Source organism: Canis aureus, chromosome 20 (genome assembly GCF_053574225.1).
Source record: "Canis aureus isolate CA01 chromosome 20, VMU_Caureus_v.1.0, whole genome shotgun sequence".
In the NCBI taxonomy this organism is placed as follows: Eukaryota; Metazoa; Chordata; class Mammalia; order Carnivora; family Canidae; genus Canis; species Canis aureus.
In genome coordinates, this window is record NC_135630.1 from 56,758,365 (window position 1) to 56,777,198 (window position 18,834).

At 34.8% G+C, this 18,834-nt stretch overlaps 1 protein-coding gene across 22 annotated transcripts in view; it reads left to right on the forward strand.

Annotated features, from left to right (window-relative positions):
* MBD5 (methyl-CpG binding domain protein 5) overlaps positions 1–18,834 on the forward strand; it is a 435,430-nt gene that overhangs the window by 282,351 nt on the left and 134,245 nt on the right. For 15 of the 22 annotated variants that reach the window (XM_077861625.1, XM_077861624.1, XM_077861616.1 and 12 more), the window contains one exon: positions 13,137–13,258. The exons of the other annotated variants lie outside the window; for them this stretch is intronic. The gene's annotated coding sequence lies outside the window, so the exon portion shown is untranslated. The remainder of the gene's footprint in view (positions 1–13,136; positions 13,259–18,834) is intronic. 22 annotated transcript variants of the gene reach the window in all.

Consider the following 18,834-nt stretch of genomic DNA (forward strand, 5'->3'; position numbering starts at 1 on the left):
AAATGAGGAAATAGTGATACAGAGCAGTTAAACAATTTGTATAAAGTCACACAACAAATAAGTGCCTGAGCCAAAATTTAAACCCAAGTAGGCTGGCACCACAGTCACTACTTAACCAATAATAAACTGCTTCTCAGCATAAAGAAAGTCTAGTATTACTGAATCAATTTTAATACCAGCAGGAGTTGCAATATTGGTTGAAATACTAAGTTTTTTAATGGAGCTTATCATGCTTCTTTCCATCCCAATAGCTACTATTCTGGACTCTTGCAGTAGTTCTCTAGCTAGGATACAGATTTCTAATCTTCTCTCCATTCTGGGGCAGCTGACATCCTACTGCTAGATTAATATAAATAAATCATCACTAATCATGTCACTACCTTGCTCGAATCCCTTTCACGACTCTGTATTTGCATGGCCAGGAAAGGATGTCAACAAGCATCACAGGATCTGGTTGCATAAGCTGAAAGCCCTTTACCACCAAGCTCAATATTTCTTTAAAGTTTTTTTGTTTTATCTTAAAAACCGACACAAAGTTTGCATCCTACTCCATAATACATCTGTTTGTTTTAATATAAAAATAATGTTTGAAATAGATACCATTTAAATTACTTAATTCTAAATTTCCAAAGAAAATTGATGAGGCAGAAAGATACTTCATGTGTGTCCTGGTCTTTCCAGTGCCCCGTGAAGTACACATACTCCTGTTTGAAGAGCCCAGGTGTACAGAATAGATTTGGGGTATCTTTGCTATATATTTAAGACCCAATTATCTGGTCCCATTCCATCCTTCCCATCTTATAACTTGCTATTTCCCTGCATTACTTCTCTGATAAATCCATCCGCCTAACCATCCAGTTATTTACCACATACCCACTATGCACCAGGCACTGCCTCCTAAAGATGTCCTGTACTGAATATCACCTATATATCTTGGCTTTTGTCCTTTCTCCCTGCTTGGAATACCTTCTCACCTCATTTCTATTTGACTGCTAATCCTTCAAGACCTAATTCAAATAGCTTTCCCTTACTATCCCAGTCAGGACTCTGAATTCCTATTACACTAATTTAATGATTATTATATAATATGTTTTTTATATTTGTATGACTAGGTCTTACACATAAATTTTTTAAGTAAGAGTTCAACATGCGGAGAGTTGAAAAAAGGACACAGCCACAGGAATATGAAATAGAACGGAGCATTCCAATAAATGCTCAATTGTTTAGAATAGCTGGAATGTAGAATATACTTTGGTAATATAAAAAAAAAGGAGGGACCAGATCATGAAGGGATATATAATAAATGCTAAGAGGGCAGCCCGGGTGGCTCAGCACTTTAGTGCCGCCTTCAGCCCAGAGCGTGATCCTGGCATCCTGGGATCGAGTCCACGTCGGGCTCCCTGCATGGAGCCTGCTTCTCCCTCTGCCTGTGTCTCTGCCTCTCTCTCTCTCTCTCTCTCTCTCTCTCTGTCTCTCATGAATAAATAAAATCTATAATACATGCTGAGAAATGTACATCCCACCCACCTGAGCTCCCACTGTAATTATAGGAAACTATCAAAGAATTCAAACAGGTGATAATTTATTATATTGATCATAACCAACTTTGATGTAAATCCTATATCTTTTGATATTCTTCATTTTCTTAGATCTTATTTTTTTATTTCATATATATGTAAAATTATGATCCTATCTTTATGAGGTCATTTTTTAACTTAACCCACTGTATATCTTTCCTGTATTCAATGTATACACACACAGACAGAAATTTTGTTCATTGCTTTATTTTTTTTTAATTTTTTTTTTGTTCATTGCTTTAAAAAATGGGCTCTCTCTCACTCTCATGCACGCACACACGCACAGCTCTGCACCTTGCATTTTTTATTCTACAGTACTTTGTAGAAATAGCTCTAATATTTTTAATGGCTACAATATATTGTACAGTATGAATGTACCAAAATTTACTCAACTATTTCTCCGTTTATGGAGATTCACCTTGTTTCCAGTTTCTTAATATTTTTAAGGTGTTATATCTAAGTCAAACCTTATGTTTATTTCACTAAGTTTCACTGTAGTCTTGATCAATCTATCATGAACTCTTAAGTATTTCAGGTAGGTTTGGGTATATAGGACAAAAGTAAACTTATGTTGACAATCGTATTTTTTATATACTATCTCGTATCCTCTGTTGCTTCCAAATTAGTGGATATTTAGGAGTTGTTTCCACTGGTAAAAAAGAATCAAAAGGTTCGAAAAAGACCCATCTGATGACTCAGATTTTGAGTTAAAATATTATGATACCATATGTATTAAAATTAGGGAATTCACAATAATATTTTTCAAACTGAGATGTTAATAGGAGTTTCGAAAGCCTTCCATAATCAAATTCTTTGGGAAAATATGCTAGATTGAACTGGGCACTGCAAGCATGCATTACATCTCTCTGTGTATATTATTTTATGAAATACCATTTGGTAAACAGTGCTCTACATTATTCTAAAACAGTATGGACAATTGAATGATGTTCAGTCTTGTGGTAGATTCCCAAGGGCGACTTTCATGACATCTGTATTGACCCCTATAGCTGCCCAGGTATGGGAAAACAATCCCATTCAAATCACTACTGACTTGTCCAGGTATTTCTCCCACTACTCCTCTTCGTGCCTCTAATACATCTCTCAATCAACCACAAAAGCTTAGAATTCCAATGATACTAGATTAGGAAAAGTTTTAAAGCATGCCCAGTACTTTTTAAAATTTTCATGCTCTTGCAAACCTTCCCTGTTGCATCTATGTGTAATCCTCTTTTGTCTCATATTTCTGTGTATTAAGATCTTAATTTTCTTTAAATGCTACTTTCCTTATGAAGCTCATGAATATATGAGCTCACCAGTGAAAATTAAACCATTCCCTGTTCAGTGTTCTCATACCACTTTACATTTCTTTCAGTGATGATACATTTAACTTCCTGCTTTATCTATTCAGCTGTTGTGCATGTATTAGGCATTGTGCATTAATTCTCCTGACCTTTAGTCTTTACTGTGGTGGAGGTCATAAGCTAGCTAAGGGGGCAGATATGTAAACAAATTTTTACAATTTAATGTGGTAAGTATTTATATTATTGCAGTGGTGGTAGTAATAGGGTAGATATGAGAAAATACAGGACTACAATATTTAAATGTAAATTAACTTACACAACTACGATTTTGACTTCATTTAGAATAGTCCAGTCTAGAATTAAGTAGATGTTGTAGTGGTTATTGTACATGACTTCCTCTTCTATTAGCTTACAAGTACCTTGAGGACCTGGCCTCCTATTATTTGTTTATTTCCTTCCCTACCTAGCACTACTACAGATACATAGAATACATTCAGTAAGTGCTTGTTAAAGTGAATTAATTTCCAAGAGTTGCTCATTTAAAAAAAAAAAAACTTTATTACACACTCTACAATTTATTATGTCTGCATATTCAGACTATTTTATTCCTAACTTAAGATGTACTTGTAGTGAAAGTGACAAACACAACATTTTTAAATCTAGGTTATTATTTGACTCTTTCTTAGTAGAACTTTTGAAACCATAGACTTATTCCATGGGCACTGCCTTTGCACAAAATATCTATGGAATTGCTTTTGTTCTGTGACACACTTTTAAATATACACACTAAAAAATAAATAAATAAATAAACAAACAAACAAACACACTAGTTTCATCTGAATTCTGAAACCAACTAAATGTCATCTCCAACTAAGTTTAGTAGGTCAAAAGTTATGTATGCCTTTTGGGTCAAAAACAAGAGATCTGTGTAGTACAAAAGATAATTGTAAAGGCAATTAAAAAACAGAAATTCCAAAAAGACTTCTAACAATTCCAGGATTTCTAGGGTTGTCTTATAGCTTCCCCACATAGCCATTTTGAAAGATAAAACTGATTTAAAGTATATTTATTAAAATACCAGACTCTTCATAGGCCTAGTTTGTAACTGGTTTATTAAGAAAAGTTGTTGGTTTAACGAAACTGGAATTTAAGCATTTTATTGTTTTTTCTGACTAATAATCAGTCTAACTATTTGGAATTAGTATGAAACTTTTACCAGGGGCACTGATATTTTAACTTATTTTTGACTAGAGATTATCATTCTTACCTCTTCACTTTAATTCTATAAAAATACAATTATAGCCCAGGCTTTTTAAATTTTTAATAGATATTTTCCTCATAAGAAGATGTACACATTCATGCTTACGATTTTTTTTATCATTATATTCATTGTTGTCATCAGGAAGTGATATGGAGGGTGAGACCAAAAATCATCCTCATTGCCTTATTAGCTTATCCTTTAGCTAAAGGAACCTAACCTGGAAATAAGACCAAGAACATATCAGATGGAGCAAATACTTTAAAATGGCATTTATTTCAACTGCAAATACTTTAAAATGGCATTTATTTCAACTGCACTTATTCAGTTTCTGAGAAATGAAACAGGAATCAAGCTACAGGTTACTTTTGCTTAGCCAGAAAGAAAAGAATTGCCAGTCAAATTAATCCTATACACATGAAGAAATGATCTATTTAAGAAAACAAATGCCTTTTTTAAAGCTGTCGAGCTCATTTGAAATACCCATTTACTTCCAATTTTTACTCCAATTTTACTCAATAAAAGTATTTTATTTTACAGGTTTATAAAACCAGCTTTTATATGAAATAGGTACTATTTTTAAATTTCCCTTTAATTCGTGTTTTATTAATAAATTATAAAACAATTATCAAAGTACTCCAGACTTGACTAATTAATCTGATAAAATTCCGTTTTAGGAAACTACTACAGAACTCATATTTTCAAAAGGATTCACACAGGTTTATGGAGCATACAGCCATAAATATCAAAAAGTAAGATAGAGATATGGGGGTTACTAGCCTAACCTTTTGAGTTTGATGAATAAGGAAGCCATCTGAGCTGCTGTCACATGAATGACCTGGAATGAGTTGAACAATGGCATAGCCTTATGTTTTCATGCAAAATAAATATTCACAAATAATATCCAACACATCGACTGTAAGATGACTCTGGTTTTTGTGAAAATCTTTTGTAACACATAGTTTGCTCTGTGAAGAAGTTGGGTTTATGTTATTAAAAACTATGGTAATAATAGTTAACTTTTGTGTACACCTTTATGTTTACCAAATTTTCAGTTTATTTATCATCTTAGTTGGTCATAGAAATAGTAGAGATAATACTTACATAGTGGGTAGGAGTTAAGACTCACTTGATTGCAATGAAAAATATTCTCCCTCTCTGCCCACCCCATGCCAAAACACATATGTGTGTGCACACACACATGAACACACACACACACAGACACTGACTTTGACTAAAGAAATGATACATTGGTTCATAGCATGGAATGGTCTTCAGATAGGCTAATTTGGAGCTAAATTGGCTCCATTGTCAGCCCACATTTGGTGACATGAACAGTTAGTTTTGAGTGTCACTGGTCCTCATTTGGTTAAGAGCTCATCCTTGAGCATGTAACTGTGGACGGGGAGGGTAGGGCTTTGCCAATTAGACCCTCCTCTATAGCTGGGAGTTGTCCAAGTGAAAATCAGGATACAGTTCTCAGAAGTAGCAGGAAAGCATGGTAGGGAGGCAAACATCAAATGTCTTTTCCAGTAGGTATTTTCATGTCCACTTTACAAGCAAAAAAAGCAATACTCTGAAAGGTTAAGTGACCTACCCAAACTTAGGTCTTCTGGTTACAAATCCTGCTCCTGGCTGCTATAAGAGAAAGGGAAAGAGGCGTGGATAAGAAAAGAGAGGTGGTTCCAGGCATGACATTTATTTCTGGTCTATGTTTCCAAGTAAACCAGGCATGATTGATTTTAGGGCAAAATTGAGTCAGATCTCTGTGGAGTAGATGAACAAGACATACATGGGGAATAAATTGTCCCAAATTCCATGGAAGGAGTGGAAGGAGGTACAGTGGATATGATCCTTACAATCCAGAGTTAGGAATTTGGGATTAAAATGAAAATAGCAGGGACGCCTGGGTGGCTCAGCAGTTGAGCGCCTGCCTTCGGCCCAGGGGGTGATCCTGGAGTCCAGGATTGAGTCCCGCATCAGGCTCCCAGCATGGAGCCTGCTTCTCTCTCTGCCTGTCTCTGCCTCTCTCTCTTCTGTGTTTTCATGAATCAGTGAATGAATGAATGAATGAAAGAGTAAATATTTTTTTAAAAAAATAAATAAATAATAAAATTAAAATAGCAAACATCTATTAAACATTCCTTATGTCTCGGGCACTTGCTAACCACTGTTCCTATATCAGTTAACACTCAGCATTATTGTGAAATAAGGATTTACACTGAAGAAATCTCAAGCAAAAAGAGATTTAATATCTTGTCCAAGATATTGTAACTATCTTGTAACGAAAAAGAGGCAGAACCTAGAAAGTCTAGAACCCCATACAGTGCCTCTTTTTGTTTTTCATCATTACCAGTTAAAGTAGCAATGTTTAGATACCTGTCATGGGCTGGCTACCAAAGCAGATTTCCCTCTGCCTCAACATTGTTTTTCTAGAACTTACCCTATAAGGTTATATAATAAAGCACTTCATATACAGTGACACTTAAGACTTTATAAATGCCTACTAAGTTTCCACAGATCATGGTTAATGGCAATCTTATGCTGTTTTTTCTTTTGTTTTGTGTTTATCAGAATTACACATGGATATGATTTAAAAAATCAAGTAGTCCTATGAGACTTAAAAAAAACACCAGCAATCTCCTGCTCAGCAATTCTTTCCACTATTTTTCTGATTCCCAGGGCAGTCATTATCAGTTTATTTTTAGCTATTTCTTTTTATATTTATGAAAAAGGAACATTTCTAAATAATATAATTATATTTCTACTTCTTGATTTTTTTTTCAGCTTCACATATAATCTATTAATTTCTTCCTATGGAAACCATAGAGTTAAGTCTGTTATATCCCCTACCCCATCGCCACAAACACAGCATCTTCTCAATATAGTTATATCATGATTTTGATGTTTCATATTCAATTTAGCACATTTTATAACTATATAAAATTAATTCATGGCTGAACCACATCATGTTTCCAATTCTCTGTTTTCCCTAAAACTAATGATTGCCTTGTTCCTCATTTGCTTGCTTCTGTGTACTTGTTTCTGGTTCAGCTGCAACCTCTGTCCCCCTATGGCACAGATGAGTTTTCATTATCACCTTGGGGCTTCTTTTGTTCCCGTTTTGAGTTAAAACTCCTGTTTTTAACGTCTTTTCCTTCTTCATTTACTCTCAATTAGATGGACCACATCTACCAATAGCTTTGATCTTGCCTCTCTGAAAATGGCTTTCAGCTTTACTGATAATGGCTTTCAGCTTTACTGATATTTGATGGACATTGTGGCTAAATACAGAATTTGGGTTTGGAATTTATTTTCTTTCAGAATTTTTATGGTCTGTCTCCATTGCCTTTTAGTTTCCAGTGGTGAAAAGCTGAAAGACATTCTACTTTTTGTTCTATATATTTTTGCTTTCTGGAACCTTTTATAATTTTCTGTTTGTCACAGAGTTCTGAAATTTGGTTATGTTGTGCCCTGTAGGGGATCTATTTTCATTCATTTGGCTAAGCACTCACTGAGCCCTTTTAATCTAGAAATTCATGTTCTTTAATTCAGGAAAATTTTCATGAGTTACTTCTTTGATGATTTTTTCTATTTCCTTTTCTATTTTTCTATTATTTGGATGTTGAACCTCCTAGATGAGTCTTCTAATTTTCTTATTCTTTCTCTCATCTGTTTTTTCTCTCAATATCTTTACTTTCTGGGGACATCTTCCAACCTTTCTATTGAGGCTTCCATTCCAATCATAATTTTGTTTCCCAGAAACTCTTGTTTCCTGATTTTTTTTCTTTTTTTAAGCAATCTGTTTTTGTTTCATGGATGCAATTCTTTTTTTATCTCTTTAAAGATTTTTTTCTCTTTAAAGAAATTTTCTTTTCCTGAACAGTCCTATTTCCTGTTTGCTTGCTTGGTTTTATTTGTTTGGTTGGTTGGTTTGTTGGTTGGTTGGTTGGTTGTTTCAGGCTCCATCTTTCATGTCAGGGGTTTTCCCCAGATGTCTAGTGGTCATTGGCTGTCAGTTCATATTTAAGGTAGGAAGAAAGGGGGATGCCAGCATAACACATAACTGAAGCTTAATAGTTGTGAACTCCCTACATTTGAACATGCTTTTTTGTTCAGGAACCCCCAGTATCATTTCACTGAACACTACTTTTTACTCAAGTCATATTCACCAAAGGAGTCTTCCACTCTCCTGCCTCAAGGCTTTATAATGGGTCACTAGCATTCTGCAAACCCAGTAGGAGAAGACTTGGGAGTCTCAATATTTGTTCTTTGTTTTTTTTTTCAATATTTGTTATATAAAACTTCATTCAATTCTGTTTTCAGCAGCAGAGTACTCTGCCCTCCAGAATTCTTCAAAAGTTCCCAGTTTGGCAATCTTCTGTTTTATATACTCCAAAGAATAAACACGTAGTCTTTGGCCAGGATAAGGGAGGGAGGAGCACTTGTCTAGTGGTGAATGGTAGAGAGGGAATGCAAGAGAATAATTCATAAATTGATTTCTAACCAGGCTTGCTGTGATTTAACCTGCTTCCAGAAGTCTGGGTGCCACCAGTTCTCAAATTTTTTTGGAAATTAGTGCAAATAAAAATGCTTCCTTACTTTACCTACTGCTGGCTTCAGATTCAACCTGTTTGAATCTGCTGTCAATTAGCTGTCATCATTAGCTTCCAAATTTGGTTACAGTTATTCATTTATCTCTCACTCTCCTTTTCGTCCTTGGTTTATGCTTTTTAACAAAAATTTTAATATTGTATTTTAGTATGGTTTTGAAAAGGAATGGAGTTAAATCTGTATGTTCAATCTACCTCTTTTAATCAAAAATCAATATTGTTGGGACGCCTGGGTGGCTCAGCATTGAGCGTCTGCCTTCTGCCCAGGGCGTGATTCAGGATCTGGAGATTGAGTCCCACATCGGGCTCCCTGTGAGGAGCCTGCTTCTCCCTATGTCTGTGTCTCTGCTTCTCTCTGTGTGTCTCTCATGAATAAATAATATCTTTAAAAAAAAGAAATCAATATTATTGATTTTATTATCCACTGAGTAGTTTCTTTTTAACATTTGTTAGATTTGAAATAAATACCTTTTATAAAAAAGAAAATTTCTATTTAGAAAAATGGGAAATAATTATAGCTAATCCCTATACTCAGTCTCAGGGTAAGATTTAGGAAGATTGCTGTTTATGTTTATATTTTATATTTAAATGCTTTTTTTTATGACAGAGACCTGCTTCCTTCACGGTATGTGGGGATATTTATTACTCCATCAGCCTGAAAATAGTAACTAGAAACCTTATTTTACAGAGATCAATCTTGCATAGTAAGGACATATGATGTGATCAAACTTTTCAAATAAAAAACTGGGCAATATAAACTTTAATCAGTAGGTCCACCAACAATGAGCCAATGTGTTATACATACATGTAAGAAATAATTTTTGATAGTCACACATTTTTTTTTAAGATTTATTTTTATTTATTCATGATAGATATAGAGAGAGAGAGAGACAGAGACACAGGAGGAGGGAGAAGCAGGCTCCATGCCAGGAGCCTGACATGGGACTCGATCCCGGGAGTCCAGGATCGCGCCCCAGGCCAAAGGCAGGCGCCAAACCGCTAAGCCACCCAGGGATCCCAGTCACACATTTTTTTTGGATAGATTTGTATTAAGAATATTGAGAAGGGATGTATTTTTTATTGAAGTATAATTAATATACAATGTTGTATTAGTTTCAGGTATACAGTGTATTGATTCAGCAATTCTATTTGTTACTCAGTGCTCATCATACACATAATATTGTTACAATATTATTGATTATATTTTCTGTGCTGTCATACTGTTTTACAACTAAATACCCAAGACTCAAAGAAGTTATTTCCCCACACTTACACAGGTAGTGGCAACAAAGGTAGAATTTGAAACCAGGATTCACTTACTTCAAAGCTAATACTCTTGTGAAGTGAATGTGTATACAAAATCTGGCATTATGGGACTGCATTAAAGGTCCCCAGAACCTGGGAAGAAGTTGAAGGAGAGTTACTATTAGAAATCATAACCAGAAAAAATATATATAAATATAAAAAGAAATGAAATAAATAAAATAAAATAAAATAAAGAAATCATAACCAGAAAATCACACCATATATTTTTTGTACATTTTTACAGAACAATTTCATTGAATTTTTATAACAGCTCTATAAGCTGGCTATGTAGATTTAAATTTTATAGTTGCTTATCTCAAGTGTGTAAAATACAGTTTTCCAAATCTAAAAATTGACTTATCTCACAAACCCGTTTTCCTGGCACTCCCCACTAAAACCACAGATAAAGGAAAAATTAATCTTGCCAACTGATAGTTGCTTGGTTACTTCTAAAGTAAAATTGTGTCAATTTAGGCTTTAAACCAAGATTCTTCCCTTGAGCTTAGAAGGATTCTCTCCATCCCTTCTACTCTTCTCCAGGTTCCTGGGAGACTCATATTATCCTGGCATCAGTGGATGTATGGGTTTCCATACTCTTCTCTCTGCTTGCTTGTCTCCCCTGAATTATTGCTTGACCCTTGACATTTTGGCCAGCAATGGGGCATGTGCCAGCAACCACCAAGACGTAATTCCTCTTGCTTGGCCTCTGGAATTCATATACTGGATCTACTGCCATGATTCTTGCCATGATCTCCAGTTGTAATGACCATGCACTCTTCACCCTGTTTCTTCAAACCCCAGTCTCCTTCGTGTATGCCAACTCAGTCTTAGCCACTTTTGCACCCTTCTCAGGATAGAGACTTCAGCAACTTTTCAGAAGCTCAGTCACGATACACTGTCCTGCTTAGAATCCAAAGAAGTCTTCAGACAAATCCTCCCAGGTACATTACTTAGTTAGTGTCTTCAGTACTCTACACTCAGACTCCTCAATGCTTTCTTACTGATGGCCATCATTTTATTTCCTTAGCATATGAAAATATCTTTATATCTTCTTGTATTCTTGTCTATAGTTTTTATGGTATAGCATTATAATAATAATATAAAATAAGGCAACGGTACTAGAATGATCAATTAACAAAACATACTAAGAAGAAAGTAAGGTATAGAACAGTATATATAACCTGCTCCATTTCTGTAAACACTAGTGTAGATACCACAGTGCATTAAACATTTCTGGAAGAATACATGAATCTATTAGCAGAGGTTGCCTCTGAGGAGGTAAAACAGTCTTGTCTGGGGGACAAGACTGGAAGAGAAATTTTCACTGTCCCTTCATATCTTTCAAATTCTACATCATGAAAATAGCCTATTAAAAAATAAGTAAAAGATAATTATAAAACACTTATAATTTGACTTTGTTAACTTCCCAGGCTTCAGATTATCTAATTCTCAGCCACAGGCAGCAAGTAGCTCTTTTGGCAAAGTCATCTATTTTTTGCCTTCTCTGCTTCCTGGTGTGCCCCTCTTTACTGAGGAATGCATGAAGCAACTTGCTCCAACATTCTTAATGTTTCCTTTCCCTTAGAAGGGAAAATAATTTAGTAGGAAGAGGGCCTGGGTCTCAAATATAACAAATACATAGTTTAGCTATTTTGCTAACTTGCTGGACTTAGGTAAAAAGGTCCTCAATACCCTTCACCTGAACTCTTTGGCTAAGCCACATCTTTGTTACTCCAGGAACTTTTGTAATCTTCAGGCATATCACACTGAATAGATGTATTTAATAAATTGTGATCAATATAAATGCTTGAATTCATAATTTTATCTATAAGTACAAATCACCTAATTTTAGATTTATTCACTGATAAAGATTTCTGAAATCTCCATTTTAGATTTCCCAATTGTCCGGTAAATATAGCTGTCTTTTTTTTCTCTCATCCAAGATCCAATTAGGAATCATTCATTGCATTCAGTTGTCATATCCATTTAATATCCTTTAATCTAGAAAAAATTCCCATCCTCTTTGTGTCATGTCATTGATATTTTTTAAGTCTGGGCCAGTGTTTGCAAGTTGTCCCTTACTTTAGATTTTTCTGACTTTTTTTTATTATTAGCTTCAGATTAAATATTCTTGGCAAGAATACCTCATTGGTGATGCTGTGCCTTCTCAAGGTATCATATCAAAAATAAGAAGAAACTGGGTACATAGTAGAAAAGCATATCATACTGGTATGGCTTAAGGTCCGACACACATTTTCGATTGACTTTGCTTTTATTTTAAACTTATCAAGTAATGTCTAAGTGGTTCAGTACTTAAATAGACCAGACCATTAGTACATAGTATTTTATCCAATGGATATCATTTTGGAAACACAAAAAATATTTCTTTTTCAATTGATCAGTTTTTGTGAAATTCTTTATATCAGTTTAGGGAGCTGATAAAATTAATGCACAGCTGAAGGCCAAGTAGTAATAATACTAATACCGCATAGAATCAAGGTGAGAATTACTTGAAATAGTAACAGAAGTAAAATGTATCTGATAGTAACATGCTCTTTGAAGGATCTCTATTAATAACATCAATCCCACTTTCTTTTTCTTTTTATTTATTCATGAGAGGCACAGAGAGAGAGAGAGAGAGAGGCAGAGACACAGGCAGAGGGAGAAGCAGGCTCCATGCAGGGAGCCCAACACGGGACTCCATCCCGGGTCTCCAGGATCATGCCCTGGGCCAAAGGCGGCGCTAAACTGTTGGGCCACCGGGGCTGCCCTCAGTCCCACTTTTTATTTTTAAAAACCACATATACAGCAACAGTATCTGGCACTCCTATCAGTACACTATGAATATTAATCTTTATGGTTGATAATATCACTATCCCCATTTACGGGTGAGGAAATTGAGCATGAAGAATGATAAATAACTTTTCCAAGGTCATACAGAAAGTAGGTGATAATATTTCCAACTGTTTACCTGAGAGATCCCACTTGAAAACAGGCAGCCTGTATAGCTCCAAGCTAAGGATGATTTTCCTTCAGCTGCTCCTTTAAATAAATGTGTGTGTTTATGTTATTTCTGTTACAGAGAGAAGAGGTACTCCCTTATAGGGACTCGTAAAGACATAGAGCATCTAGAGATTTACTGCCTCCATTACGCTGCTGGCTCTCGCAGCACTTGTTATGTTTTTATCAGTTTCTCTCCAGAAGGTAGGAATTGTGTTTTCTATCTATGAATTCTTTATATAATTACAGTTTTCTTGACTGTGAACTTAATTTTTATTAAATGTGACAAGCATCTGATACCTATAGCATAAAATACCAGATGTCCCCAAAACAGTAAAGACACATAAACACATAGCCTTTAAAAAATATTTCTAAAAAATATAAATAAAATAAAAAATATTTCTATTATAAAATTAATAAATGTTCATTATTGTAAAAAAGATAAGGCAATACAGAAAAGTATAGTAATCCTGCCCCTGTGTGATAATTACTCTTTATATTTTGTTGTATGTCTTTTTGAATTTATTGATATGAATGTATATAATGCATAATATATGTATCTATCTAATTATTATGATTAGAATTAGGGACAATAGAATATAAGTGCTCCTTGGCTAGATTGCTTCTTTTACTTAGCAGTTATTGCAGTATTTTTCATGTCTGTAAATATCCTCTGCATTTCTATTATTAATGGTTATATACTATTCCAGTTTTAAGATATAACACAAATTATGTAACCACTTTCCAATTATTGAGTATGTGGGATCTGTCCAGTTTTTTTCCTGTGTTAAACATGATTTCAGTGAACATTCTTTTACATACCTCTTTGTACTTGTGTCTAATGATTTTTTTCAGACAGTTTCTAGTTGCAGAGCCTTAATTCCTAATCATGCTCTCTGATGAAAGGGTTCCATCGCCTATAACATAAAGAACCACTGTCTATTATTCACCATCTTGGAGAATAACAATGCATAGTCGTATACAATGGTCTTAGTAATCAAATATATATTTGGCTCTGGAATCCTTTCTTAAAATAGCATCTGTCTGCAGGATGTTGATAGTTGGAGAAGTTATATGCGTATGGGGACAGGGGACAATATGGGGAAATTGCTGTACTTTGCACTCAATTTTGCTGGGAACCTAAAACTTCTCTGAAAAATAAAGTTTATTTAAAAAAGGAAAACTTTTTAAATGCTATTGTATACATTTCAAAAATAACATCTGAAAACTTTGGAAAATGCTAGCTTATGGTATATTCTTAAAAATGGAAGTGGTAAATCGAAGTAAAAATATGTTGAAAGGCTCTACCAATTTACATTTCCACCAGCAGTATGCCACTTTCTCTATAGTCTTTTCATAAATAAATCTGGAATCTTTGTTTCTTGTTTTTAAATAAGTCTTGAGTAAGAAAAGTATATGGCATCCTAATTTTCATCTATTTGATTAGTAGTGATATGTCTATCTTTGTTTATTTACCTTTATATTTTTTATGCCTATCTCACTTATGCCCCATTCCAAATTTTTCTTGGGGGTCTTTGATGTTTTTTCTTTATTAATAAGAGTCCAGAATCATATTAAGAATATTAACACTACAAGTCACATATAATACAATTATTTTTTCTTATTTTTTTAATGTTTTGATATGTTTTGCTTTTATGGGCTTCATTTTTGCCATATATGGTTAGCTTTTTTGAGTAAAACTTTACATATGCCTCTCCAGAAACATAACAAGTTTTACATACTATATATAATTAATGTCTGATTCACTTTTAAAGTACAAGTTCAGAAGGAAGCAATACCTTCTCAGGATCTTCTGTGGAGTTTGATAATGTAGTACTTCATCATAAGCAATTAGGAAAATACCCCATGACTACTAGGGCCAGTAGGAGTACAGAATATTATCACATGTGGTTCTCATTCAAAGAAGAAGGCTACAAAAAGCAAATGAGTCCCAACTAGAAACAGAATTGTCAATACACATTAAAAAGAGAGAAGGAAAGTAAGTCTTAACCTTAGCAAAAGCTAAGTAAAATCATGTAAGTTTTTATAGTTAAGAAAGAACTTTGGATTAATTATTTCATTTTATGAATGAGAAAACAAAAGAGCAGAGAGTTTGACTCAACTTTGTCCCAAATCATACAAATGTGTTTTTTTTTTTTCATTTTCTCAATCTACTAAATACTCTCAGTCAGTTGTCTCACTTATTGTCACTTTGTACTTCGAGGTAACATTCATTATTATCCCCTTTATAGAGATAAGGAATCTGACTCTATCTAGTTCAAGCAGTCTGAGACATACAGCCCTCATTCTGAATTGCTGGTCTTTAGAGAGGAGACTCTTGTGTTATAATCAGTAAGAAATTATGCATCACTATCAACTAATGCAGACAGAATTACTGGAAGAACAGTGAGAGAGTTGCAATGGTCAATCCTAGAAATAGAGCAAGAGTAGAATATATTGGCAGGATAGACAGCAAAAAATATTTTTTTACAACTAAGTAAAAAAAAAAAAAAAACCTAATTAAAAAGTGAAAGGCCTAATTAAAGAACTTTGTGGTTTGATTTGACTCTAGCTTATTCCCTGATTTTCAGAGACTGTTGCATCCCTCAATTCATTTTTGCATTCATAAAAACTGTTTTGGCTTTTTAAATGAAAAATGGCTTATGAGAACTCTATTACAAAATTCTAAATTTGCAGAACTCTTGTTTATTATCATACTACTGCTTTTCATACTCCCTTTGAGGACTTTACATTTTTAATTGCATATATTATACAATGTAGTCCTTAGGCATTTTTGCTATTAAAATTTCTTTTTTATAAATTGGTAAAGAAAGTAACACTCAAAACAGATGGACTATGGCTCTAGGTTTTAATGCTTGCTATAGTTGATATCTAAAGGTGCACATGAATTAAACAAAAAATGAAATCATGAACGAAGAAAGGATTTTCCAAATTGAATTTGCAAGTTTAGTCCTAAATAGCAATCACAATTTTAGCTGGAGGCTTTTCTGGGGGATTGTGAATAATGATTAGGTGAGAGCATAGGCCCCAGGCAAAGCCTCAGGACTGCACTGCTCCTAGCCAGTCATTTATCCTCAAAAAATGGTCCTCAGGTTGTGCCGTATTGTTTGAAATACCAGTGGGAATCAACCCTAAGTCTGTCATTTTATCCCAAGGGTCATCTCTGGAGTCTGAAGCTTAGATGGTAAGATAAATGTTTGCTGAAATGAAAACCCTTGGTAGGCTTTTCAGTTACTGTTGCTTTATTTTATTTTTACTGCTTTGGGGTATGTATTTTTATTTACGTGCAGAGGAATTATGTATAAAAAATTATAACTCCAAGAAAGTAATATCACTATTGAAAATTGTGTTCAACTCTGTAGAGCATCCATTTAAGGGGAATAGGTAAAAAAAAATTTTAAGATAATAAATTCTACTTCTCATTTTTATTAGATTTTCATGGAAATTTATGTTTAAGAGAATTCTGATTTACTATTCTTTGCTAAAAATGTTCTTCTAGCCTGATCTTATCATGTAAAATTATCAATTGGTGGGTATGGATATTTTGAAAGCCCTGACATCCTGAATTCATGGATAATTATGTATTTTTAGTTACCACAACTTCAGTTCTTTTCTGTCTTTATAGCTATTTGCTCTAACTTTTTCCCAAAAATTTGTCACTTAAGTTGTTAAAATGGCATCCACAACTCTTTTAAACATATTTACATTATAGTAAAAAGGAGGAAATTAACAAGACAAAATATTTATCTAATTCACCCAGCATATGGAATAATATGATGATGATAATAGTAATAAAAATAGTAGTATAGTAGTAATAATCTAATAACACAAAGAAAGGGTAGGGTTTTTTTGTTTTGTTTTTTTAATAGCTAGACTTTAAATGAGGTTCACTGTGTATCAGGCACTGTTCTAACTCATTCTAACTCATAACTCCCATTATTATTCCCACTTTTAAAATGAAGAGACAGTTAATAAGAGATTAAATAGTAGTGAATCTAGGATCAGAAAACTGAGCCAAGGACTTGAGAGAGCCACAATAGAAAATTCTGTCTTTCAGGATCTCACATCGCTGAATACAAGGTATTGTGCTGGGGATATGGTGGTAACGAGGTAGACACAGTTCCTGACTTTATTAAGTGCAAATTTACATAATTATTTCATTTCTGTATTTCAAGGTGATGGGGTAACATATATAGGGACCTCATATTGTCTAGGAGAATCAGCCAGGGTCCCTATGAAGCAGGAGAGCGAGGTTCTTCTCTCAGAGAGTTCAAGAATGAATCTCGCAGACGAAGGAGAGTGAGTACAGCAATAGAGTTTTATTAAGCAAAGATACAGAAAAAACAAGCTCTCAGGAGTGATAGGGGCCCCCGACCGGATTGCCAATGTGGACCTCCCCTGACAGGTCTTTTATTAGAACTGACCAAGGAGCTTGTGGCCTTATTATTCTTGTGATGTCTTGGTTTGTGTAAGGACTGGTGATAACATCATAGGGGCTTACTTACTCTTTGAGGTCTGGTCGTTCTTTGTGGCCACAATGTGACTGCCATAGAAGACCCCACCTCTGATGCCCAGGGCAGGGTGGTCTGGTTTGTTCCCTTATCTCTGGTTTCCTTATGCCTTAGCATTTCTGGGATTTCTGTGAGCCTGATCCTGTAGCCCCTACCTGTCTCTCCCTACCTAGCCCCACCTGTCCCTTATCACCTGATAAAGGGGCAATTTAGCTGAGATCTGAGGGTTGAGTAGGAGTCACTAGGTCAGTAGAACTGGGGAAAGGGAGATTCAAGGACTACACTATGACTTTGGTATTAATACTACAGTATAGTAGTGTTCCATATACTAGGTGAATTAGGTAAATATTTTGTTTTGTTAATTCCCTCCCTTTTTCATCTATTATGTAAATATGTTTAAAAGAGTTGTGGATGCCATTTTAACAACTTCAGTAGGCACTTTTGCTTTTAAGGTCCCCTTCTTCCATAAGAAACATTAAAAATTGTATTTTGCAATCATACTGGTATAGAGATAAATATGTTAATATGATATACTAAAGTATTTTTGTTTGACCTTAAAGGGTTTTATTTCTTATTTTCAAAGAAAACTTTTTCTGGGACCCCTAAGAGTATTGTGGGTTCTAGGCACTTGTGCCTACTGGTCCTAATGAATAAGTCAGTCCAGGAGTGCAGCATATTGGGCCAGAGGCATTTGAGATAGAATGTCAGAAGCTTAGCGGTCCTTGCTTGCTCAGGAAATGCAAGGGAGGTGTGTCCAGAGCAGAGTTCAGGGGAGGGAGCATGAGGCTGGTAAGACAGAAAGGGTCCTGTAGGCCTTGTTTAGGATTTTGATATTTATCCTAAGAGTAATAGACCTCCAAAAGGCGTGTGTGTAAATCACATTTGCACACTTGGTTAAAATCAGTTGTGTGATCACCTTCTCCCACCTAAGCCTCACTTCTCTTTCTGCTTTGCCTTCTGATATCTTCATGTATTCAAGTAAAAAGTAATTTGCTTTCACCTCAGATTTTTTTTTAAAGATTTTATTTATTTATTAGAGAGAGACAGAAAGAGCAAGAGAGTGTGTGCAAAAGCAGTGGGGGAGCTGCAAAGGGGGAGGGAAAAGCAGGCTCCCCGCTGAGTAGGGAGCCCAACAGGGTTCTCAATCTCAGGACCCCAAGAGCATGACCCAGTCTAAAAGCAAACAGCCAACCAACCAGCCACCCAGGCTCCCCTCGCCTCAGATTTTTTATTTATCACTTTAAGGCA